Source organism: Diadema setosum, chromosome 15 (assembly GCF_964275005.1).
Source record: "Diadema setosum chromosome 15, eeDiaSeto1, whole genome shotgun sequence".
Classification (NCBI taxonomy): Eukaryota; Metazoa; Echinodermata; class Echinoidea; order Diadematoida; family Diadematidae; genus Diadema; species Diadema setosum.
Window position 1 is genome coordinate 7,130,754 of NC_092699.1, and position 20,353 is coordinate 7,151,106.

A 20,353-nucleotide genomic window follows, 5' to 3' on the forward strand; every position below is an offset into this window, starting at 1 on the left:
TCAGGACTTTGTGGCAGTCTTGCAAGTGGTTAAATTCGCCATCGTAGAGTACAGTATTGAAAGGAGAAAATATGTAAAAGTTTGTATGTGTAGGCATCATATTCATATTGGGATTAAAGTTTATATTTTCACGTTTTTAGATTCGCCAATAGTGCTCAACTAGCTAGAATGAAAACACAGTGTACACAGTATATGAAGAGTTTGTTTGCAAAAACCAATAAGTCCATTTTTTAAGATTTTGAAGTACGGTCTCTGTCATACAGTACAAAATAATACCTTTTAAATGATATATTGGTCACTACATATAAAGGTACATTTTTGAAGTTATGGTCAAAAGAAGCAAAAATTTTGTTATTATTCTCTTTGTTTTTCGTGACCTTTAATGGCAAATATCTCCATTTGACAAAATATGGACTTATCGGTTTTTGCAAACAAACTCTTCATTTTCTGTTTAATCAAAATGCAGTGGCATACGTAATAACCAGTCAATGCAGGAAAGCACAGTTTCCTATTGGTCCAATATCCTTGATAATGAGAGATTAAATGGAGACAGGTGTCTGAAGCTAATGGTCAGTAACCATGGCAACACGTCAACATCTCACCCAGCAAACATCCTATGTAGAGGAAAGTTTCAGAGCAAAGCCACGGCTTGCCGGGGGCAATATCTATTCACAAGACCATTTGATATCAAAACCAACCAACCGACAGGCATGTCAATAACATGAAAAATGTATGATAACCAGTTTGTTTGACAAGGGTGCACACCATGCGCCAAACTGTGTGGAATTTTTAAAAGCTAAAGGTACAACTGTATACAACGTAGCTCTTCCTAGTCTCAAACTGTATGCTAACTCACGACAAAACTACAAAGGATAATTTTTGTACTACTAATGTTACACAGAAGATCCTATCCCTAAAAGCTGAAAAGCTACATTTCTGAGAAACTTTTGTGTTTTAGGGCCTCAATAACAGTGCAAGCCTTTTTTATAACAGATAGAACATTCTGTTATATTAAATGGGTTAGTCAAATACCGGTTAGTGATTGGCTAAACACAGTCTGATGGAGGTACATTCGTTATGTTCGCCCATGGGCAAACATTCTTGTTATGTTCTCCCATGGGAAAACATTTTCACGTAACAAATACCCGCGCGCACAGTGAATTTCGCTCTGCGCGAGGTAGCGCGATCGAGTCTGTTGTGCGCGTGCTGGACCTTTACGCTAAGCATACCATGATATCAATAAGGTACGGTGTACGGTTTGATGCGCCACTTTCAGAGTGTGAAATCAATTGAAAATGATGGTATTTGACTAACCCATGTAATATAACAGGTGATGATGACTTTTGTTGTCGGGAACATACCAAACGTTCGACCCTCAGGGTTTGAAATGCTATTTCAGGAGGCTACAAGTCCCTCGACTTCGTCTCGGGACTTATAACCTCCCTCAATAGCATTTCAAACCCTTCGGGTGGAACATTCGGTATGTTCCCTTCCCCGCCAATCACCATCTATATAATGTTCCCACTCCTGCCAGTCAATATCAATATAATGCTTCTTTTCTCTTACTTCCTCTTGAAGAAAAAAACAAGCAAACAGATTAGTTGGCAGTGACTTTTTAATAGCCAGTTCCATACTGAATTCTGAAATTCCCAATGATTTTAATACACAGGCTGCCAGGCTTTCGTAGGGAATGGGTTAAAGCTACCTACAAACCTCCAACAATGTCATGTTAGTCAACGTCAAGACTGAATAAAAGGGACATACATCTTGTTTTTCTCATGTTCTAAAAAGGAATTCACATGCTCCCCAGAAATCTATCCAACAGCTGGGAGAGTGCAACGCACTTTAAGAAGCAGTGACAGGGAAAGGGTTTCAATTCAAATGCCATTTCATTTACCAGGAAAAACACAGTTAATAGCTATAGAACTGCATGCAACTGCTACTCAGCATTATAAGTGGAAAGGTCACAGTCAATAGGACAAGGTCACCTACTCTTTTGGTTTTATTCAATGAACTTGACTAGCTGCACACCCTAAACCAAAATAACATTACTAAAACATTCAGTAACTTTGATTTTTCTCAAATACTTGCACACAGACAAAACTTGTCCACTGAGGAAGACATGCAAAAAGTATGTATATTACTCTCATTATACACCTAGGACAGATTTGAAGAAACTTTTTCTCTGGTGAAGAATAAAAATTGGTGAATTCTTGTGTACCAACGTAAAATCTGAATGGAGAGCTACCCAACACCTTTATCACATTGAGTTGCAAAATTACTCTATCTCTCTTTAAACTCTCTAAAACACTCTAACTTTTACAGTTCACAACTTCTTTGTGTGTTTGATTATTTTTCCAAAAATTTTTGTCAATTGTCACACTACTATGATTTTTCTGCTTTTGGACAAGCAACAAGGCCTACAATTATGGAGTTTCGTTACACCGGTACCTTAGGTCTCCCAAACGTACTGTACAGAATCACGCTTCTGTGGGCCCCAGCACTCAGTTGTACCGAAGCTTTGATAATAAGATGAAGACACATTCTGACAACAGAAGGAATGCCAAACTATGTGTTCCAGAAAGATAAACCTCAATTGTCAGTCCTGTCCAGTGCTACCCAGAGTTGCACTTTCCATATATTCAAGGGACAATGGTCCACACATACAATGTAGCTAGCTGTGTGCAATTCACTAAACCACACACTAAATTCCATGCAAAAACTGCAACAAATACCACCTTTTAACTGCTTCCTTCTACCATTATCCTGGAGACAGTCTGACAATGAAAATGAATAGTAAAGTTTAAGTTTCACTGTAATTAATGTAATTGCCACTCACCACAAATTTTAACAAACACCAGCTGCTTCAAAAGCACTCTCACATAATATAACAATGCTGATTTTATTTCAAGTCAAGGCAACATGATAAAGGAACTGTTCAATTGCTTGCAATGCATTATGGGTAATACATTCAATCACACAGAATTAACAAGCCCATGATATACGTAATGTATCCACACTAGTGGAAGATACACCCACACATACAATATTATGTATCGACGGCCAAAAGGCCCTTAACACTGTACAAAGTCTATGTGTCAAGGGCCTTTTGGCATAAGGCCGATGGTACATTATGTGCATTTGTGGATTTGAATGCCAAGTGATCATAGAATCAACGAGGGGAATTAGTTTAAGGGAAATCAGACGATCCATTTAAAAGTTCTTGATCTTTTCAAGCCTTTTGTTAAATTTCAGGTACTATCTTCTCCAGTCACCAAATTCTCACAGCAAGTTCTGATTTCACAGCAGCACATTGATAAGTGAATCTAGAAGGACATTACAAGAGTTCATTTTTGTAGGATCACTTTGTTTTGTTTTTGGATATCGTAGCCATTTCATAACTAATTAAATCACATAAATTCCTCTTAGAATCATATTATCTTTTGAAAACTTTTCGTATAGTAGTTTCTAAGTATTTTGCAAAAAGCTAGCTGAATTCTCATCTCAACCAATACTATAGGCCTTACCATCCATCTAAAAACTAAACATATGGGAATATAAGAGCCTTCTCAGCATCTGCCCCTGTTCCCTGGAACTAACAGAAATAGGGAAAATACTCTCATTTGTGTTATTTTAGACTGTTCTCATGATTCATCTACTTTCACAAAAGTAGAATATTGGTAGAAGTTTCCCGTCAGTTGAAAATACTATATAATAGATTTATTTTATAACTTCAAAGTGATGATGAGTATTTTGCTCTCTTTACTAGTGTATATTCTGAGTTGGAATATTGTGGTACTATCTACAAGCATGTAAAGTGCACAGAGATTTGACTGATTCTTATCATGTATCAAATAAGTCACAATTATCAAATTATCATCATTAACTCTTCTTGTTAAAGGTGCATTCCGGACGATTTTCATAATTTCACATCATGTAGTACATAAATCAACAGCTTCATGTATAGATTTGTGGAATTTATTGTGGTTCTTGAGCAGAGAAACAGTACTTTCAAAAACCTTAAACAAATTACACTGAACAAAGATGATGACATAGGAGCCTCACATATATCAGAAATGTAGCAGTGTCATTCCATTACAATACCGCATGATTGCAAGCTCACCTGTGTATAATCTATGCATGCCTTCTTCTTTTGTTCTGCTTCCTTGAGCCACATCTCATGCATTCTTATGGTGAGGCTGCCATGTCATCATCCTTGTTCATTGCAATTTGTTAGAAATTTCGAAAACATTCTTATTTTTCATCCCAATCATTATTTATCCTGAAACTCTGTACCCAGTATAACTTATTTATATATGTTCAAATGTAAAAACTTGAAAATCGTCTGGATGTCTCCTTTAAATATAAAACTTTACACTCAGGTTGCAAACAGTCCCCCTTTACTTTCACTACCTTCTCCAGAAAGATTTTGTATTTGTGCATACTTTCATACCATAATGCATGCCAGCACTACGCCTGGGTTATGAAACAGATTGGCAGGGTTATCTAAGCACCAGCTGCACTAGAATAGGCCAACTCTTTAATGCAGAAAAGTGGTGATATCAATGTATATAGACTCCACGATACAATGGAAGTTGCTTCCTTTTTATGATGTCAATGCACAATGGTTCCGCCGACCCTCACTGACATACATTTGAATGGGTTCTGCACTGTGGCATGTCATTAAAATGATTTCAGTGGATAATAGGGACTCTAGTTTCAATACACAATGCATTATGGTACAAGCTACTGTATGTGATACAAAGTTGGGTTCTTCATGGATTGAAAAAACCACAGAGATGAAATGAAAACAAAATTGAAGTTTTTGTTGTTGTTTTTTCCACAGGAAAACTTTGAGAGATCTGAATTTTTGTGTGTCTGTAAACGAGTGCAAAGATTGATTTAAAAAAAAAAAAACACAACAAACAAACGAATGTTAACCCATTCCATACGGGAACCTGGTGGCCTGGGTATTAAGTCTATGGATATTTTAGAGTTCAGAATGGAACAGGTTAAATTTAAAGTACATGTAAGGCATATGACAGGACTTGAGAGGTTGTAGGTTGCGTGTTGCGTATATGTATAGGCTTAACCCATTGAAGATGAGTCCTGAGTATACTTGGGCAAGTGTCTGTGGGAAATGCGTGTTGTAGCAAAGTCAGCCCATCCTCAACAGGTTTGTAATAATGCATGCATGCTCTGTGCTGTCTAGCAAAGTTTAAAGGGTGTGTACAGTTCTAGTTGAGGTGAGGATTTAGCTTTTAACGCTTTGCGAAATATGCAGAAACCACTCTATGAGACGTCAAAGAGCATGCAATTCTAAGGGGTATCAAAAGTTTATTTGATGAAAATCGGTTTTGAAATGGCTGAAATATCCAAAAACAAAGTGAAACAAAAAGATCCTAATAAAAGGCATGGCCTGTCGCCTTTAATTATTGTCACTTATTTGGATATCTCAGCCATCTGAAAACCAATTTTCATCAAATAAACGTTGAATCCTTCTTAAAATTACATGCTCTTTCATATTTCATAAAAGATTTCTCATTATCTCACTTAGGAATGTTCAAAGCATGAATTCCCATCTCAACCAGTACTGTATGGTCCCTTTAAACCAAACACACACAAACACAGTCACATTCATTTTTTTTTTTTTTTTTTTTTTTTGGGGGGGGGGGGGGGGGTTCAGTCAAATCGTCGGCGACCATCCGAACCGTCGTATCTGTCAGCGGTGTGCGAGAACACGTTTTCGAGAAAAACGCGTTTGAAGTTTGGGGGTCCTTTGAAGTCTAGTGTAAAGAAATTTCTTGCTTTTATTCCCGATCTTTTTATATGAAAAGAAAGGCAAATTCCAGACGATTCGTATAATATATGTATTTAAAATCATGTATGAGTAAAACTAATGCTACGTTCACAAAAAGAAAGGCCTCCGCACAGGAAGAGTCGAAAAACAGGTATACGACGGTTCGGAGATCGCACTCTCAGTACGCGCGGTCATCCGAACTGACGTATCGGGGTGATACGTCAGTTTGCTGAACGCGCGTACCGAAAGTGCGATCTCCGAACCGACGTATCCTATTCTTATAACACGCGCGTCTATGCGATATGCATGGTTACGTGGTATGTATCTGTAAAACGAGTGATTTCGTGCATATTTTTGTGTGAATGCAACTATTCTGTGTCATAATTTCATAAGATGTAGTACAAATACGTCCAAGGTCTAGTTTTGGCATGCATGATGAAACACTGTTAGGGGAGGGGGAGGTTCCTCTGCAGATTTTTTGTTTGTTTGTTTGTTTTGTTTTGTTGGGGTTTTTTGACATGAATTACGCTTCAGGCATCAGACGAGAGTTCCTTTGATGTAAAAACAAACAAACAAACAGACAAACAAACAATCAAAAAACCCACTCCATGTTTAGGACACATTATCTTTGATCAGTTTGTATCTAATTTGTATCACGCAAAAACGTATACATGTAATGTGAAAGAGGAGGGGCCTATGAAATTATTGCTTTTTCATTGCAGCCTGCCTCTTCTTTTTCCTCTCATTTCATCTTCTCATTGCTCTCCTCCACCTCGTCTCTTTCCCTTGCAACACTTTAACCCTCTCTCCCACTCTCCAATACTGTAAACAAAAGCCAAAATCACACATCCAAGCCTTGCTATTCTTTGTGATAATTCATGCCGCAATCATGACTGTAATGACCCAACTTTCATTCTTTCTAAGCTGCCATGATGAATACTGTACATTTTAACCCATGAATAAAGATTTTCTTTTACAGCTCACATGCATGGCAGACATAACTCATGATCATTCAGTTGGGTAAAACTCAATTATCAGCTTGCTCATCAGAAATAACAAGCAAAAAAATTACTTACACACGTCTGTCTCACATTATTGTTTTATATACGTTCAAGACTATGAAACAGATGCAAATTAATTTTCTACGCAGAAACATCCACACACACAAACATGGATTGTACTTGTTCACACAAATAATAAAAGGTGTTTGTCCTACAGACCCCTACAGACTTAAATGATATTCAAGTAGTACTATGAATATCATTTCAGTTCCAATTATATATGCTGACATTTTAGTGTGCATAATATTATGATTTCCTCACGATATGAGATCACAGTACATAGAAGAGAAAAACAAGACAAAACAAAGAAAGTGAGTCTTGAGGCAAGGCTGCATTAAAATGCAGCAATTTTTATTTCATAATCAATCCATATCTCACATCCAAAAAGAAAAGAAAAGGAATGAACATGTTCTTAACTACAATGGTAAAATTTCATAAAAATTTTTTGAATTTACAGAATGATCAAGATGTCTGTGGTAAAATAAATATTGATTTAAATTCATTGATAATGAATATGTCCTTTAATACAATGGTTACATTTCCTCGAGATTTTTAAATGTGCAAATCAAAATGTCTTTGGTTAAAGAGATATTGATCTAAATCAATTGTTAAACCGATTTTAACATGAAAAAATTGTACACAATACAGTTTATATTGAAAAACATTCTGAAACATTCATCAGATGGAAATGGCTTAAAGCAGAAGGCCAACTTCCTCCTAATATTAGTGAATCTCTAATAACTCAGGTCTTAGGGCTAAAAAAAAAAAAAAGTACATTGTATGATTTGAGTTGTTATTATGTGCATGTTTGTGATTGTACTTTCATTTCGATATAACAGTAATATCTACGCAACGGTCCTACAGAAATCAAACCACATTTGGAAGGAGGAATAAAGCTGTTACATGTACATCTTTCACATGAAAAAATGTGACAATTATTGTTAAAGAAATATCAAAGCTTATGATATCATAGAATATTTAATAGCTATAGAATAGACAAATCATAACATGGCGAATTGTGGTGGGGAGATAAATTATCAAAAATTTGAATACATAGACTAAATTGCTTTTGCATGCACAAACAACTGTAGGCACCATAGGCAAGCAATAATTAGGGAGAAGTTGGTCAGAGCTGACATTTTGCTGGGATGGATCTGATGTCTGATGGTGCTTCATTGTTCAATTCTGGTACAAAGTGTGTATTGGTATCTCTTGAATGCGGTCCATGTTCTTGGTGATGCCAACTGGAAATGAAGAAAACAAAAAGGAGAACAAGATACATATGGTGCATAAATATTACATTTGTTTTATCATATTTATCAAAAGACTGAATTTATCATTTCTTTGAAAGGACAAGACGTCATCCAGCTTACAACTCATGGTAGATCCATGCGTGGACATATGGGATGTAAGATGCCCTTGTTGTTTTTGTTTTTTTTTAACAAAAAATCAACAGAAAAAACTGGAGGACGTGCATGTGGTCCCCCCCCCCCCACACACACACACTTTACAGAATTCCTGGACCCACCCCTGACAACTGTAAAAAAAAAAGTAATGGTACATATTAGCCAGGATGCTACATTCTATGCTTGTGTATAGTTGATATCATCCTTTTTATTTGTCATCATATGACAGCAATAGCATCATTTATTCCGGATTACTAATGGTTATTCCAACAAGATTGAGTCAGCAATATCTGGTTGGGTTTCCCGATTAGATTAAGTGCTTTACAAACACTCACCAGTGAGAAGTTGCAGGTCAGAGATGACATTCTGCGGGATGGATCTGACGGTGCTTCATTGTTCAATGCTAGCATATCTCTTGAATGCAGTCCATGTCCTTGGTGATGCCAACTGGAAATGAAGAAACAAAAAGAAAAACAAATACACATGGTGCACAAACATCTTATTTGTTTCCATTATATTTATTGAAAGATTGACTTTATAATTTCTTTTACTAAGATTAACCTTTTAATAGCACAATTTTCAGGTAGCCCTTTGTAAATGTCCACAAACAAGAGTTGTTTTTTTTTTTTGCCCAGCAGAGATCGGACAGATTGATGATCTGCATCAATGCAAAAACAGTCAAACAGTACATGCATTCTCATTTGAAAATTGCTCATAGATTATCACTCTGCTTGGAAGGTCCAGGTACAATTTGCAGACAAGCTACATTCTCCAGTTGTGTGTTAGCCATTTGCTACAATATGACAAGAAGGATAACATGTCATCCAGATTGCAACCAGTGGTTAATTCATGTGGGGCACATCAGGTGTAAGATACCCTTTATTTTTGTCTTTTTTTAACAAAAGAAATAAACAGAAAAACTGGAGGAGGTGCGTGTGGCCCCCCCCCCCCCCAACTTTCACAGAATTCCTGGACCCACCCCTGACAACACAAACACTGGTACATGGTAGCCAGGATGCTACATTCTTTGCTTGTGTGTAGTTTATGCCATCCTTTTTAATTGCTATAAAAGTGTATAAGACAGCAATAGCATCATTTAATCTTAATTACTAATGGATATTCCAACAAGATTAATGCAGCAATATCTGGTTGGGTTTCCCAACAAGATTAAGGCTTTACAAATACTCACTAGTGAGAAGTTGGTCATAGCTGACATTTTGCTGGGATGGATCTGATGGTGCTTCGTTGTTCAATTCTGGTATTGGTATCTCGTGAATGCAGTCCATGTCCATGGTGATGCCAACTGGAAATGGAGAAAACAAAAAGAAAAAAGAAAATACACATGGTGCATAAATATTACATTTAAAAAAAAAAATCATATTTATTGAAAGATTGACTTTATCATTTCTTTCAAAGGACAAAATGTCATCCAGATTACAACCCATGGTGGATCCACGCGGGGACACATAGGGTTTAAGATGCCCCCCTTTTTTTAACAAAAAAAAATTAATAGAGAAAGACTGGAGGACGTGCATGTGGTCCGCCCCCCCCCCCCCCCCCCCCCCCAATTTGCAGAATTCCTGGACCCACCCCTGAAAACTGCAAAAAATACTGGTACATGGGAGCCAGGATGCTACATTCTATGCTTGTGTATAGTTGATGTCATTCTTTTTATTTGCTATTATATGGCAACAATAGCGTCATTTAATCCGGATTACTAATGGATATTCCAACAGAATTGATTCAGCAATATCTGGTTGGGTTTCCCTACAAGGTTAAGGCTGTACTAACACTCACCAGTGAGAAGTTGGATGGAGCTGACATTCTGCTGGGATGAATCTGACGGTGCTCCTTCATTGTTCAATACTAGCATTGGTATCTCAGGAAGGCAGTTGATGTCTTTTTTGATGCCAACTGTAAATGAGGAGAACAAAATATGCATAGCCCATGTTTATTTTATTGTTTCTATCAGATTTTTTTTTTTTTAAAGATTGAATTTTTTTATTTTTTTTATTTAGAATAACCTTTTAATACCACAAATTTCAGAAAACCCTATTTAAATGTCCATAAACAAGAGGTTTTTTTCTGCCCATCAGCAGAGATCGGACAGACTGGTGATCTGCATTAATGCAAAAACAGTCAAACAGTACATGTATCCTCATTTGAAAATTGCAAATAGATTATCACTCTGCTTAGAAGGTCCAGGTACAATTGGCAGACAAGCTACATTCTCCAGTTGTGTGTTAGCCATTTGCTACAATATGACAAGAAGGATAACATGTCATCCAGATTGCAACCAGTGGTTAATTCATGTGGGGCACATCAGGTGTAAGATACCCTTTATTTTTGTCTTTTTTTAACAAAAGAAATAAACAGAAAAACTGGAGGACGTGCGTGTGGCCCCCCCCCCCCCCCCCCCAACTTTCACAGAATTCCTGGACCCACCCCTGACAACACAAACACTGGTACATGGTAGCCAGGATGCTACATTCTTTGCTTGTGTGTAGTTTATGTCATCCTTTTTAATTGCTATTAAAGTGTATAAGACAGCAATAGCATCATTTAATCTTAATTACTAATGGATTTTCCAACAAGATTAGTGCAGCAATATCTGGTTGGGTTTCCCAACAAGATTAAGGCTTTACAAACACTCACTAGTGAGAAGTTGGTCAGACACATTTTGCTGGGATGGATCTGATGGTGCTTCGTTGTTCAATTCTGGTATTGGTATCTTGTGAATGCAGTCCATGTCCTTGGTGATGGCAACTGGAAATGAAGAAGACAAAAAGAAAAAGAAAATACACATGGTGCATAAATATTACATTTTTTTAAATCACATTTATTGAAAGATTGACTTTATCATTTCTTTGTCATCCAGATTACAACCCATGGTGGATCCGCGCAGGGACACATGGGGTTTAAGATGCCCTTTTTTAAAACAAAAACTAAACAGAGAAAAACTGGAGGATGTGCACTTGGTCCCCCCCCCCCCTCCCCTCCAAATTTAGAGAATTCCTTGACCCACCCCTGACAACTGCAAAAAATACTGGTACATGGTAGCCAGGATGCTACATTCTATGCTTGTGTATAGTTGATATCGTTCTTTTTATTTGCTATTATATGACAGCAATAGCATAATTTGATCCGGATTACTAATTGATATTCCAACAAGATTGATTCAACCATATCTGGTTGGGTTTCTGAACAAGATTAAGGCTTTACAAGCACTCACCATTGAGAAGTTGGTCAGAGCTGACATTCTGCTGGGATGGTCCATGGATCTAAAGGTGCTCCTTCACTGTTTAATACTAGCATTGGTATCTCTGGAATGCAGCTGATGTCCTTTTTGATGCCAACTGTAAATGAGGAAAACAAAATATACATAGTGCATATATTTTTCACTGTTACTATCATATGTCTTTTAAAGTTGAATTTATCTTTTTTTTTGTTAAGATTAACCTTTCAATAACACAAATTTCAGATAGCCCTATGTAAATGTCCACAAACAAGAGTTTTCATTTTTGCCCATCAGCAGAGATCGAACAGACTGGTGATCTGCATTAAATGCAAAAGCAGTCAAGCGGTACATGCATCCTCTTTCCATGGTCAATGGCATGTGCTTATGAAGAATACAAAAACATCATTGGAAGTAAGGCAAAAAAATAGCATTTGCTGATAGGCTTACAAACTCTTTTGTTACGTATAGGGCACCCGAATGGTGTCAGCAAGTCAATTTTTTTTTTTTAACTCAGTCTTGCTGGCTACACACATAGATCTTCAGTTTTGCAGCAAAACAAGAGCATTATGAAATTGGAAAAAGTAACTAACACAAAATACAAGCAGATGTGACACAGAAAAAGACAAGATACTGATAGAAGGTCTAATCTGTTCATTATTTTTCTTTTGTAGGCATAACACAAATAAACATGAATTAAGGCTACACAAGTACACGCTCATGTCTTTATTTTGAAAACATGGTATACCAGGTTGTGCTGTATATGAGTTGACACCATGAAAACCTAATATACCTTGGTAGTACCAGGCACTACTTATAAGCTACTTCTAACATTGCAGCACAGTTATGAAGTTATTAGAGGCATTGAATAAACACACACACTGTATACTGTCCATACTTTTACTACAAGTATGTATTCATTTGTGTGCGCACAATCTTACCTAAGTCCGACAGGTAAATGTTATCATCATCGTCATAATCAGAAGTATCATCTTCGTCACTGCTGTCTGCAGTGCTTGTGTTTCCATCATCGCTACTGCTTTCAGAATTCTCTCCCCCATACACAGCAGTAACTGTGCCTTTCCACAGTTTCCTGTGCCATTGCATTGACACACGAACTCCAAGTGGGAAGTCGTGGGAAGCATGCCCTTCCTGAATTTCAGCTGATCAACAGCTACGGTATTTCTTGTACAAATGTACCATCTTTGTCCCAAAGGACTTCAACATCTGTTGGTTTCCCTGAGGACAAAGACCTGTAACAAACAAAAACAAAAACATTCACTACAAGTTTATTAAAACAATATTTTATATTTTAGCAGAAATGCTTTACCTCAAGCCTATCTAGTGGTCTATTTTTACATTGATCATAAAAATGCAAAAGCACAATTCAACTCATTTTATAAATGGATAGAGGGCGAAGATTCCCTGTGCTTATGGTACTGCAAAACTACTCTCTAGAATGTGTGGGCACTATAGCCTAGCTAGGATAGATCTGACAATTGGAACATTGCATTTAGACCTCATAACTTATATTTTAATTGTAGTGGAACATCAGCATATTACTATTCCACAGGAGGGGCTTACTCGAGTACTGCCCATTGGCCTGTTAACACACTAAAACCTTCATTGCAGTGATTTTAATATTACGGAGACTTGGCACTCACAGTCACAGTGACAATGCATGCGATAAAAACATACTCGGTACCGGTACCGTACAAAGCATTTGCAGTTGGCTAGATCTCTGAACAGCACACATGTATTTATGGGCCAGCATAATTTAATCCTACTCCTAGAGTCCTAGGAATCCTAGTATCAGATAAATTTACAGACGTTGGTAAAAATATTCATTTTTACTATAGTCAGTAGGCCCTATAGGCCCTACTACTAGATCCTTGGCTTACATTGGCAAATTCACATGAGATACATCAAGTTACACTCAGATTTGGGTGTTTTTCTTTGTGTGTGTACTGTTTGCAAGCTTGGGGCTCAATCGGCCATAGTAGAACCTATCATCGCATCAGAACTGTAGGGCCCTACACTCAATGATGAACCAGCGATTAGCGCCTCTCTCTAAATTGTTGGCTGGTGACTACGTACTTGTTAGGCTCGTCTACTCTTAGTCTTATACTTCGCTTAGTAATCTCGTACTTTTTGTGGTAATTCCCAAACAACTCACCCTGAAGTGTTAACAGTTTGGCATTGCCCACACCCACTACGTATGAGGTCCATATAAGAACCATAAGCACATAAAGCCAACTCAACGAGATCATTGTGAACGTTGTTTTGTAGACTAACGTTAGGGTCTATGATTTAAACCCTATACTTTAATACGGGTACTAGAGGATCCCTTTGTACCCACATATTTATCTATACACAGGACTACACCTAACAACACAACGAAATATTTTGGAAAACCCACGACAATCTGCGTATTTATCTTGACAAGTGACAATCTTACGGATAGAGCTTGCTTGGGTCTGTTCATTTTATTTGAAATTGCATGATTTCATAGCTACTCATTATAAAACTCACCGGTTCTGGGGAAGGTCCGGTTGACGCTCCATCGTCTGCTTCTGCCACTTCTGGCTGATACGACACCTTCTCTGAACGCGACTGGAAGATTCGCGCCCACCCGAACCGACGTATAGCGATACGTCGGTTCGGATGGACGCCTTCAGCCAATTCGCGTTCAGGCAAAATGACGTATATCAAATTTCTCTATTAAAAACACAAAATCCGGTTTCCAAATTTTGTGAGTAGAAAGAGTGTGTGCTGGGCTTTCTTAAAACGGCAAAATCTGAAATTCGAAAAATTTACCGAATTTTGACATATACGACGGTTCGGATGGTCGCCGACGAAATATGAATTACCATTCATCTTTAAAAAGTGAATTTAAAAAACCAACATGACTGATTGTACAAATGACCTTTAGTGGAACTGTAAACCCTCTTATGGTCAATTTTAATACAAAGAGCCCTCTATGGTCTGCTACAAGTCAGTTTTCACAACACCTTTCTCATCGCATCTCAGGCCCTCTGGGAAACTGCACGAGTTGAATTAACCTTTGTTCAAATCCTGTCTGTTGCTCTGTTTTTCATTTCGTATTTCAGACAACATTTTGGGATGGGTTTTTCTCTCTGTGTGAGTGAGTGTGTGTGTGTGTGTGTGTGTGTTTGTTTGTTTTTGTTTTGTTTTTTTCCATTACAAAATAGTGATTTTGAGGATATTTGCCAAACTCTTACTTGATAATCCCCTTGGTTATGCAATAAGCCCTTGGATTTGTCGTAGCCTCACAGTTGAAGACAACATGCACAGATACATGTGTTATGATGGTGTTATATGATGATAATTATGATGATCAATGATTTAAAAAGTAATTTAACATATAACAATGAGTAATACACAAAGAGTATAGTAAAAGTGTTGTTATCACTTTATCATAAATACTATTTGCTATTATAAATCATAATTCTTATTATCATTGAACACTACATGTACTATTATTTATTTAATTTTCGTTACTTCAGCAACCATTGTAATGTAACCCAACTGTAAGTTTTCAATTATTGTTTGCTCTGTACAAATTCACATGCATTATTTTTGGCACTGAAGAAAGTGATATTTATGTTTATATAATTATTTCATTGCAAACCTACCTTTGATTCTTGAAACTTGCCCTCTTTGTAAATATTGATAAATACACACAAATGATCTACAAAATATTGACAAATCTTGTGCTTGTCTTGTGGAATAACTTTATCATGCATGTATTTGAACAGTCCACAACTTTGTTTTTGTTATTTTTGTTGATGGGGGGAGGTGAGTATTGGATACTACGTGACAGCAAACCACCACTATACATGTACATTGTATGTACAAAGACAAATTTAATAGGCAATTGATGTTTGTGTTGTGCTTTAATATCACATTCTCATGGGCTATAAAGTTATCATAGCAGGGTCTGCTTGTGAGACTATACAAACTTAGGTGAACCCGTGTTAAAATGCCACAGGTACCCTCTTTGGCAATTCATTACAGACGTTTCTTGAATTTTTATTAGAGAAGTCACCAGAGGTTGCCCCATTGTCATCCCGATGCTTAAATCCACCATGGAATTTTAATGCAGTTGGTACAGACAGCACGGACTTGAGACCTTGAGAATGCAACGTGCCATTTCAGTCTCTTTCAGAGTTTGGGCAATATGGTGGTTTTAAGGAAAATTTGCCATGTTTTCTACTCTTGGATACACATGCAAGGGGTTCAAGAGAGTCATGAAAAGTCCAGTTTTTCTTGCCCTTTGTTAAATTACATAACAGAAGTAGGTTGAACATGTCAGTTTCAAAAGCTCTGCAAGCATACATAGTGTACAATGGAGAAAACAAGATAAACTGTCTCAGATATGTACAGCGAAATCTTCTCGTTTAAAGGGCCAATACCAGGTTTAACAGTTAAAAGATAGGCACATCAGCAAATATTTATCAAAATCAGATGAAAATTTGGGAATACATGAATTTCTGCCATATACCATTCTATTCATGAGTATGTACACTGTAAAATGAGTGAGCTGATGTCTTAACCTCGCAATTTTCCATTGATCATGAAAAAAGTGCTGACTTTTTTTTTTTGGTATGAAAATGTAAAATGAAATTTTCATTCCTAGATGAGTAACTTCCAAATAATGATCAGTCAAATGTATTACAGCTGTACGATTTGAGACTGGGACAAAATAACTGAATGATAAAACTAGAAATTTCATAGGTTTGTATACACACTGGTATGGCAAGTTTTGAGGTGATAACATGGTTACACTCATTTTCACATTCATATCAAATGTTCAAGAACTGCTTTGTGAAAAATAGTGAAACTTCAATCTTCACAACTTGCCAATCTTTTAATCTGATTGTGATCAAATTTTCACTGTTTTGCTTGTTGTTTTCTTTCTTTTCAAACCAAGTTTTAACTGGTCTGAATTGTCCATTCACTAACTCACAAAACTCATAATACTATGCTACTTCTCGTGACGTGACTCACTACAAACAAGCATTCACGTCTTGGCAGGGCTAGAAATCAACACTTCAGCTCATAAGGGGCAAGCAAAATTGTCAGGACACTCGTCCAGGGGGCAGCTTCTTGTTCTTCACCCTAATTCTCCTTGTTTCAAACTCCTGGGGGGCGTTTCATCAACGAGTTCGTCGGAGGTTTTCACCGACAAATTTGCTATCAGCCAATCAGACGCAAGGATTTCAGTAGCTTCTAACAGTTGTCAGTGTAAATCACTGACAAAAAGTTTCATGAAACAGTCCCCTGAAGTTCTTCAGACTGGCTTAAAGGACAAGTCCACCTTCATATACATAAAGATTGAGAGAATGCAACAATATTAGTAGAACACATCAGTGAAAGTTTGAGGAAAATCAGACAATCCATTCAAAAGTTATGAATTTTTGAGTATCTGCACAGTCACTGCTGGATGAGAAGACTACTACAGTGTATGATGTCATATGCGTACAACGATATACAGGAAAACAAAAAGAGAAGTTCACAAACCTTTACTTTTTGAATAAAGTGCATGTTTCTTCGACTTCTTACTGACGTATATTAAGGGTAATATTATTCCCCCTGCCTTCTGAAAGAGAGAAGTTGAGTGTTCTTTCGTTATGCAAGAAAAATGGAAATATGTTGAATTTCCTTTATTCTTTCTTTATATCGTTGTACTCATGTGACATCACAAGCCATAGTAGTCTTCTCATCCAGTCGTGACTGAGCAGAAACTTCAAAAATTCATAACTTTTGAACGGATTGCCCGATTTTCCTCAAACTCTCACTGATGTGTTCTACTAATATTGCTGCATTCACTAAACCCACATGTCTATGAAGGTGAACTTGTCCTTTAAAACCGTCTGTCAGTGGCTGCCTGTTTACAAGCAGTCATTGTTTCCTTGGCAACCACATGAAACAAACCACAATTCAGCTCTAGAGCACTGGAATACCACAACAATTGCATTGCTCTAAATATTAATTGAACATTACTGTATACAGGTTTGGTAGATTAACAGCAATGCAAGACTAAGATTTGGGTCTTGATTTGACTTTACGCTAGTGTCACTCTTTAATCTGAAGCAAAGTGGCAAATGACTTTTGAACTTCAACAACAATGACTGCCAACTTGCTCTGACAACTTGGGTAAACACATATTCTCTCTCTACTTCAAGTGTGGGACCCACACTTTATTACAATCGCTTTGTTTTACTTTGTTTTGGGATGTTTCAGTCATTCCAAGCCCGATTTTCATCAAATAAACTTTGAATTCCTCTTAACCCGTTGAGGACGGACTGATTTTGCTACAACACGCATTTCCCATAGACACCTGCCCGAGTATACTCGGGACTCGTCCTCAACGGGTTAAAATGGTATTCTCTGTACTACGTGTATATCATAAGTGTTTTCTTGGTACAGTTGAACCTCTCGTATCCGGACAAGTCGGGACCGGGGCTCATCCGGATAAGGGATTTGGCCGGATACGGGAGACTCAATGCTTTATACATGTACATATACATGCACATGTACTGATGAAGCCCATTGTAGTACCACATGTAGTAATGTGTATACTGCAACCTTTTCATTGTTACATTTGGGGATGTTTCGGGATGTTGAATGTCTGAAGGTAAGCAATTTGGAAGGAAATTTGATGCAATGTATATTAATCATATTGGAAGTAATACGTAATTCATGTGTGTTTGGGTAGGAGTTCTCAAGGAGTTGGGAATCCCCCTTTCTTCCCGTAATTATTAAAAAAATATCACGGCGAGATTGCGTCCGGATAATAGAGAGATCCGGATAAAGGGAGGCCGGATAATAGAGGTTCAACTGTATCTCGCAGAAAGTTAAAAGCCCAATTCTCATCTCCACCAATACTGTATCATCCCTTTAATACAAGCTGTGTTTCCTCTCCTACCTTGTAATAAAGGTTTGATTTTCCTAAATGTCATCAAACATTGATGAACAATGAAACACTGATGTTTTCGAAATTTTGAGCTGTAGTACATATGCATCTCTGAGCAAGACACATTTAATCATCAACAATTCTCCATTATATCAAGGTATGCAAATACGTATACTGTACTGTAGGCAATGGAAACCCTCCTACAATGTACAAGTATGTACATAGTGCATTGTACATTTCCCTATTTCACATTATTGTACATTGTCAACATCTTATGAATCTACGAACAATGGACATGCCTCAAAATATACACAATAACAGCTCTTTGCGGTTGGAAAACAAACTTGCCCTTTTACACCTTTAAAAGTAAAATCCTGAATCGCCATGATTAATTAATGAGGGATTTCTCCCTCATTAAAATGAAGTTGTGCAAGACCCTCAAATTATCAGATTTAAAATGCATATAAAATGTTAATTTTGTTCTGCTTTTGCTCTGATATTTCTTTTCAGTTTTTGATGGGCTTTGAATTCTTTACTTTTTGTTCTTATTTTTCCTGAAAGCTCTGGAAGAAATGCAATAGTTTAATAAAAATCCTAGAAAACAAGGATAAGCATCAAAGGTCCTGTTTACCACTGGAAGCAGTGATTTAAAAAATCTTCAAGATATCATACAAGAATTTTACAACAAAACCTGAAATAAAAGGAGATCTATATCACTATTTTTTCTTAATAAACCATAACTGTACGTAGACAGTTTAGTCTAGAAACATGTTTATTATTCAACCATTGTTAACATTTTGTATGCTTAACCCGTTGAGGACGGTTTGATTTTGCTACTTCACGCATTTCCCATAGACACCTGCCCGAGTATACTCGGGACTCGTCCTCAACGGGTTAACAATACTGAACATTGATTATAATAATTCAAATGTTTACATTTATTGGTTGTTTCTATCCCTAACTCAAATTTTAAAACTATTTTGAAGCACTAATGTTGGGTTTTCATTTCATCTGCAAATGAAGAGTTTGTTTGCAAAAACCGATACACTGTAAGTCCATTTTTGAAGATTTTGAAGTACGGTCTTTGTCATAAAGTACAAAATAATACCTTTTAAATGATATATTGGTCACTGCATATCAAGGTACATTTTTGAAGTTATGGTCAAAAGAAGCAAAAATGTTCTTATTCTTCTCTTTATTTTTCTTGACCTTTAATCGCAAATATCTCCATTTGGCAAATATGGACTTATCGGTTTTTGCAAACTCTTCAAATGGTAAATGATGCCTTTAAGAATGCTGAGATTTGAATGTCAAGATATTAGCATTTATAAACTAAAGCGAGTTGTGACTTGCCATGGGTATTTCACAGTTGATGTTGCCATCGCCTATGTGTGATATTTATAATGCGCTAACACTTTAATAAGCCAGTTCGGGGTTAGCTCATGGGCATATCGGTACAAATGACCTTTCTTCTTTCTCTGTTGATTAGGCACTCCACAAGTTTTCAAGCGAAAGAAGGTATTTCAGCTTACCCAACGTAACAATTTATGGAATTCATCAGTCATGTTCAAACAAAGAATGAACATGCGTAGACCAGGTGACCAGAATGATCCATCAATTAGCACTTTGGAAAGCATCCTTTCATTATTTCGCATTGAATGTATTAACAATCTTTTTCTATTGATATTGTCAAATACCGCTTTTGCTGTCAGGTGGATGTGCTGGCAAGCACCACTTGAATAATCATTACATTACAGATGCTTATCTTAGTGAATAAAAAAACCAACATGCCCTGCCGGTACTGATGACCTTTTTCTGCTCATGCTCAAAGTGGAACCCCGAACTGGCTTATTGTGGCATACAGGAAATGTTGGTCACTTTGCTTTCCTCAAAACATTTTCTCAGTGACTC

The 20,353-nt window shown here is 37.0% G+C and overlaps 1 pseudogene; it reads right to left on the bottom strand.

Moving 5' to 3' along the window:
- Window positions 1-7,919: 7,919 nt before the first annotated feature.
- LOC140239083 (uncharacterized) lies at window positions 7,920-14,083 on the bottom strand (annotated as a pseudogene).
- Window positions 14,084-20,353: the final 6,270 nt, after the last annotated feature.